The sequence below is a fragment of the Corythoichthys intestinalis genome, chromosome 10, assembly GCF_030265065.1.
Source record: "Corythoichthys intestinalis isolate RoL2023-P3 chromosome 10, ASM3026506v1, whole genome shotgun sequence".
Taxonomy (NCBI): Eukaryota; Metazoa; Chordata; class Actinopteri; order Syngnathiformes; family Syngnathidae; genus Corythoichthys; species Corythoichthys intestinalis.
The window spans coordinates 30479705-30486359 of record NC_080404.1 but is presented as its reverse complement, the minus strand read 5'-3'; positions in this window follow the sequence as shown (position 1 = coordinate 30486359).

The following is a 6655-nucleotide window of genomic DNA, read 5'->3' as shown; positions in this document are numbered from 1 at the left end:
ACAGCGTAAAACCCCCCCAGTTGAATAAAAAAGTCACAACCTCACGTTCAAGATAAAATTTTTCCCTTAAAAACTCATTCTATATTTTAGTATTATTACCAGAATAAATTAAGTTTATAGACACATTGTAGGTTTCATTGCTGTTTTGCTAATGAGGATCATGGGACATGCACTTCTTAAAAAAAAAAAAAAGATTAAAACTACAGTTTTTTTTATTTTTGTTTTTTTTCAATAAACACAGTTATATAATTAAAGGTATATTTATTCATTATTAAACATCAAAATACATGTTTGTCAATAGAAATCACTGTTGAAGTGCAATTTTGACTTTTCCAGAGCTAATTTGAAGTGCATTCTGGGTAAAAATATTTTAAGTGTTATTGGTGTCAAAAGCAGAAGCAAATCTACATTAAACAAATCAGTACGCAACAATACAAAAATTTTTTTTTAATTACAATGCATTTTAACCCTTTCAGGGATGGTGGACCCCTACATTGGACAGTTAATCAAAAGTTGAAACAATCCTTTGTAGGAGAAAAAAATGATAGTTATTTTTCCTAATTGTAAATCATGCATTGCAGTGTAGTTTTTTGCAGTCCTTTTGTCTTTTGGACAAAAATACTTATGTCTTGGTCTTATTTGAGTCATTTCAAAATGTGTTCGTCTGTCTAGTTTGAGTTAACGAAAACTCAAGAAAAATTTCGTCTAGTTTTAGTTGACAGTGACTCAAATGTTTTTGTCTGTGAGCTTAAAAATAAAAAAAAATAATCGTTTCCAGCAATTTCGAATGAACATTGACAGACGAACACATAATTGTAGAGCCTACAAAGACATCACCATCTTCGTGATGATAATACACACTCAGCAGGAAAATAGTACATCATTTTCAATTAATTCAACTCACCTGGATGGGACAAACTATATGTAAAAACTTTTCCAAGAAGTTAAGATGACAATCTCCACGCAAAATGCTAATGCTAACGCTACAAGTTACATTTAGTGTGTGATCACTCAACACACTCTTAAAGGCCAAGGCAACATGGCATATCTAGCCAAGATAAAGCAAAATTTACTAAGCAGCATCTTACTTGTGTTTCACAAAATTCTGGAGATTGAGGTGAGTAAATGTGTTTATGTGTGTGTCGCAACACTTCACATGAGTGACGTGACAAAACACTGCTACGATGCGTGCTAACTACACATACGATAAGAAAATGTCACACATTGTGAACGTATGACGGAAACTATCGGCAATTTTCATCTCGTTTCGTCAGACTAAAACTGGTCTTCGTCTTATGTATTAGTCTCCCAAAACACGTTTTTAGCTCATCACGTCATCGTCAATATCATCATCTGTGAAAATGCTGCCCAATCTGGCCACACGTTTCAGATCATTAAAAATCCACAGATCTCATTATCAACCTCACTCCATGAGAAAACAGTTTGAGTGATGACGCCAGTTATTGTCACTGTCTCAGCAAGCATTTTGCAAGAATGCAATTTTTTTTTTTTTAATTATGAAGCTAATGGACCAATACGATAAAATTATTACAAATGCATTTGGCAAAGGTTAGAATTAAGGTTGTAAATATAGGCCAGTGGGGCTGGAGATTTCATATATTGAATCACATGGAGTGCTAGATGTTCAGTATCTTACTTTGCAGGTTACTCAAAGTCAAGAAAATTGGAGGAAGGGTTCCCGCTGTTTGGTTTCAACTGCCCTGAACCGGCTGAAAAAGACACTTTAGTTCTCAGGATTAATCCGCCGCTCATTTTACCCTGATGTTCCGTAACCTTTCCTTGGCTGCTACGAAACCTCAAGGTGACCTTTTCTGACAAACACCATCCCCGGAGAGTCTCATTGTTTCACTTTTCTCTGTATTTTTCTCTTTTTATGTGTGATTTGTATTCTCTTTCTGTGACTTAAGCGGTAAGGGGCCTCCTGGTGCTGATGTTCCCCAACGGGAGAGAACAGCATGCTGCAGGATCTCTTATGTCAACGCAGAGCGGAGATGGTGAAGCTCACGTAACATCTGCATGAGATCACTGACGTATGAGGACTGTTAGGCCAACCGCATTGTGAGATTTTTCTTCTGTGAAATTGATAAAGTTATTCACTTATGTCACATGAGATTATTACATGTTTATTAATTTAAAAGGGATTTTTGTGGTTGATTGACTTTTTAGTCACTTTTGTACAAATATTTGGACTAATGGAATTTCTCCTTATGATGCATATTAAGTGTGAAATGTTGAACCAACTAAATCAATCTGCCTATTTCTAAATGTCCATGATAGAGCAATTTTGACTATGACATCACAACTGTACCCATTTTTATGTTACCTTCCCACCATACTAGGTTTTTAATGCCCGTGACTTGTCATTTTCAAATTGCAAGTTAGCGTTGCATAATTGATTGTTCAGTGAGGTAGTCCAAGGGGTAGTCATATTTGTGTTGTGTATGTTGCATGCTCCCCATGCAACAAACAGTTCACTAAGAATAAGCTAGTTTATACTTTTTTGTTGAGTATGAAGAATTCACCTCTCATTTTTCATTTGAAAGTTATAGCTAAACTGTGGAATAATTTCTGTTGCTATTTTTTTTCTAAATGTTCTCATTTTTTCAAAATGTTCTTTATTTAAATCATTATTCACACAAAAAAATGCTAATAATAGGACATTTTAATTGATGGCCCACGATCATGCTCTAATGTGGTCAAACTGGCAATATGAATGTTATTAAAACCTGGCTACTGTTTCAAATAGTTGACGCTAAATGCTCAATATGCCTCCACATTAACCCATTATAGGGCAGGGGACTGTTTTTGGTAATTAAAAAAAAAAACAATAAAGACCTGGCCTCCACATACTGTACATGGAGATCACACCTTGAGGTCATTTATTTGTATACATTATTTTCATGAATAAATACAATTATAAATACCAGTAAATAAAATATTGTCAAAAACAACAATAATAGAATTTAAATGATAAAAAATAGACATACACTCTGATTATGGCACCCAGTAACGCTAAAGTTTTTTTTTTCTTATACTATTTAACTCATTCCCTGCCATTGACACTCTATGTCAATATAATATACGTCCGATTCATATAAATTGGGTAGGTTGGCATTGAATGATCATCTTTTAGTTCCATTACCAGCTCTAGGTGGCCAATCCGTTTTGACTGGGAGGGCGAGCAGCCATCAGCCAATAAGGTAAATGAATGCTTTATAAAGGGTTAACTACAGATTAATGTTAAATACTCCATGTGATATTTTGTTCCAAAGAACTTTTCCAGTGGCTGTTGTTTGACTTGACACTTTGCTACAACCTTAGTTAAGACAGGAGTAAATCGTGAAGGCGTTGCAAAAGAAGCCAACCTGATAAAAGAAAGTGAACAATGGAGGGGTGAGCTAAGATCAAATTCTTCAGGACCTTTAACACTTACACGGCGGCCGGCGCTTTGCTCTATTTTCCAGAAAAGAATTAGGCCCGGTAATCCCCCTCTTGCTAGGAAAAGTGACAAGCGCAAGAAGTATTTGCTCTGTACTCACACTGGCATTAAGGTGACATGTTGCCTCGACCAGTTTCAACCAGATAAAGAGCATGTGGGTGGGTGGTAGGGGGCATGTGCGGGAACCTGAGGAGACGCTTAAAACATTTGGCCCATCTGCCAATCATCAACCAAGCATTGTAGGTAATCCTGCTATCCGTGACAACAGCCAAGTTAGAAAACATGGACGAATATTACCGTGTTCTGATCATATAAAAAGAACCATCATGACCCTCAACAATTTTCCCCAGCCACCTGAAGTACAAAGATGGGATTTAATCAAAAGCCAACTAAGGCTTCTCAGAATGAAAGCATAAATACACCTTTTTATTTATGAAATTGGCCTTGAAAAAGAGCATGTGGCAATTCGTCTAACAGAATGACATTAGCTACTTTGAGAGTTAGTTTAAACATCCAGTGCCTAAAATGGCACTGAAAGATGAGCGTTCACAGTCTTCCCAGTTTAAATTGTACGTCTATCACCGTCAATGACATGCAATGGGTTAATTACCATGAAAAAAGAAATCAATTTTAGTGTTACTTGATGCCGTAAACAGAATGTTATTTCTATTTCTATGACTTTTAAAGTCATTCAGTTTTTATGAACTCTTTCATGCATAAATTATTGTTTTTTTTTTTTTCAACTCTTACAGTTCAGCCATTTAGCAATTAGCTACCATTAACGGTGTTAGACGTCCAATCATTTTGAGTGGGAGCCATTGACTCCCACACTATGGATTGGACGTCTAACGCCGTCAATGGCAAGATTGGTACTTGGGCAGTAATCAGTGTATTTCAGTTTTTTTATTTGGAGTTAATTTGGCCTTCATGGACATTGTGTTAATTATATGGGCCTTTTATAGTAAAATTCCCTTTTTTTCCCCCTATTTTTTGTGTGTTTCTTTGACGTGCTGCACAGCCCAAACCGTTTGACCGACCGTCACCGTTCAAACATCAAAATTACCGGAATTTTCATGCGACGCAGGGAATTTTTCGAATGACCCCCCCAAAAGGGCTGTTCGGTCCCTGTACGACCGGTGTCAGAGTCTGGTCCGCATTGCCGGCAGTAAGTCGAATTCGTTCCCAGTGAGGGTTGGACTCCGCCAAGGCTGCCCTTTGTCACCGATTTTGTTCATAACTTTTATGGACAGAATTTCTAGGCGCAGCCGAAGCGTTGAGGGGGTCCGGTTTGGTGACCTCAGCATTGAATCTCTGCTTTTTGCAGATGATTTAGTGCTGTTGGCTTCATCAAGCCGTGACCTCCAACTCTCACTGGAGCGGTTCGCAGCTGAGTGTGAAGCGGTTGGGATGAAGATCAGCACCTCCAAATCCGAGACCATGGTCCTCAGTCGGAAAAGGGTGGAGTGCCCTCTCCGGGTCGGGGATGAGATCCTGCCCCAAGTGGAGGAGTTCAAGTATCTTGGGGTCTTGTTCACGAGTGACGGTAGGAGGGAGCGGGAGATCGACAGGCGAATCGGTGCGGCGTCTGCAGTAATGCGGACGCTGCACCGGTCCGTAGTGGTGAAGAAGGAGCTGAGCCGAAAGGCAAAGCTCTCGATTTACCAGTCGATCTACGTTCCTGCCCTCACCTATGGTCACGAGCTTTGGGTCGTGACCGAAAGAACAAGATCCCGGATACAAGCGGCCGAAATGAGTTTCCTCCGCAGGGTGTCCGGGCTCTCCCTTAGAGATAGGGTGAGAAGCTCGGTCATCCGGGAGGGACTCGGCGTCGAGCCGCTACTCCTCCGCGTAGAGAGGAGCCAGCTGAGGTGGCTCGGGCATCTGGTTCGGATGCCTCCCGGACGCCTCCCTGGAGAGGTGTTCCGGGCATGTCCCACCGGCGGGAGGCCCCGGGGACGACCCAGGACACGCTGGAGAGACTATGTCTCTCGGCTGGCCTGGGAACGCCTTGGGATCCCGCCGGAGGAGCTGGTTGAAGTGGCTGGGGAGAGGGAAGTCTGGGCTTCCCTGTTAAAGCTGCTGCCCCCGCGACCCGACCCCGGAACAAGCGGAAGATAATGGATGGATGGATGGACCCCCCCAAAATTTTACGTTTTCCTGTAAATGCGTGTTTTTTGAACAATGAAAAAAACATTCAAAACTGTATTTGTCCTACAATTTTTGATCAAATCACATAATTTAAACATCAAAAATTCCAGGACAGTAAGGGGAATAGAAGTTGTGTAAAGAATTTGGCAAAAACTTAGTTCCCCCAAAATTTGTCAAAAACTGTCCCATTCATTCCTAATGGGATGCCATTGACAGCCATGTATGTCTAAATTTCTCATTCTTTTTCTATGGCGGGTAAAGATAATGTGTTATTTTTGACCATTTACCATTACAGCCTATTGACATTAAACTGGCGCCCAAGTAAGTCATTACCATTGACGGCCATGTATGTCCAAATTTCCCATTTATTTCCAATGGCATTGACGCTCATGTACACAGATGCCAATGAGGGTTATGCACGTCCATGTCATTGACGGCCATGTGCTGTATGTCTATTCTATTGATGCCAGTGTACTTGGATTCCAATAACGTATATGTAATTCAATGCCATTGATGGCAATGTACGTCCAAGTTTCCCAAGTGCCCAAATCAACAGGAAGTGACCTAATATCAACAGGACGTGTCCCCCAAAAGTCCCCAAGTCAATTGAAAGTGACCTGATATCAAGTGTCGACACAATGTCCCCATATCAACAGGTGGTGACCCGATATGAACAGGACGTGTCCCCAAAATGTCCCCAAATCAAAAGGAAGTGACCCCGAAATGTCCCCAAATCAACAGGTAGTGACCCGATATCAACAGGACGTGTCCCCAAAATTTCCCCAAACCAACAGGAAGTGACCCTATATCAACAGGACGTGTCCACCAAATGTCCCCAAATCAATAGGAAGTGACCTTTTATAAATGGGAAGTGTCGCCAAAATATCTGCAAATCAACAGGTGCTGACCCGATATGAACAGGACGTGTCCCCAAATCAACAGAAAGTAACCCGATATCAGCAGGACATGTCCACAAAATGTCTCCAAATCAACAAGTAGGGACCCGATATCAGCAGGACGTGTCCCAAAATGTCTCCAAATCAACAG